Below are 525 nucleotides of genomic sequence, written 5' to 3'. Positions count from 1 at the left end.
AAAAAAAAAAACTTTATTCAGGTATATAAATATTCGTCGTAATGTTTATGCTGTATGTTACGGTTCGCTTATGACAGGCCGAAATGCTAGATTTACTCATGCTAATATTTAATCCCTTACCTTCCTGGAGTTGTGAAGACATACATACCGGCGACTCAACCACCCTAAAAAGAAAAAACAATACCACACAACTTCAGATATCAAAATGTTCAATTTAACTTCGAGTAAAACTTTACAACTTATTGGCTTAGATCTTGCGTAGAGTTTGACACATCTTAGCACTTTTATAACTACTTGGAACATCCACAGCCAATGTTGGATTGATTTTGTCAAACAAATCTGCATTTTTTAAATTGGCTGAATAGGTTAACAAAACCCATGTGCTGGAGTTTGTTACCTAATTCAAGTTCCTAACACCACCTGCAGCTGACTTCATGGTGCAAATCAGTAGACAAATTGGCCAACAACCAAAATTGTACCCATTTCTTTGTGCAACTAAAATTTGCGGTTTGAACGAAGAATGTT

General features: G+C 35.4%; 1 protein-coding gene across 1 annotated transcript in view; it reads left to right on the top strand.

Annotated features, from left to right (window-relative positions):
* Window positions 1-525, top strand: part of LOC131886162 (large ribosomal subunit protein uL16-like) — a 4775-nt gene that overhangs the window by 3847 nt on the left and 403 nt on the right. The gene's annotated exons all lie outside the window — the stretch shown is intronic.

Source organism: Tigriopus californicus, chromosome 9, assembly GCF_007210705.1.
Source record: "Tigriopus californicus strain San Diego chromosome 9, Tcal_SD_v2.1, whole genome shotgun sequence".
NCBI classification, from domain to species: Eukaryota; Metazoa; Arthropoda; class Copepoda; order Harpacticoida; family Harpacticidae; genus Tigriopus; species Tigriopus californicus.
This window is presented reverse-complemented; position numbering and strand designations above follow the sequence as displayed.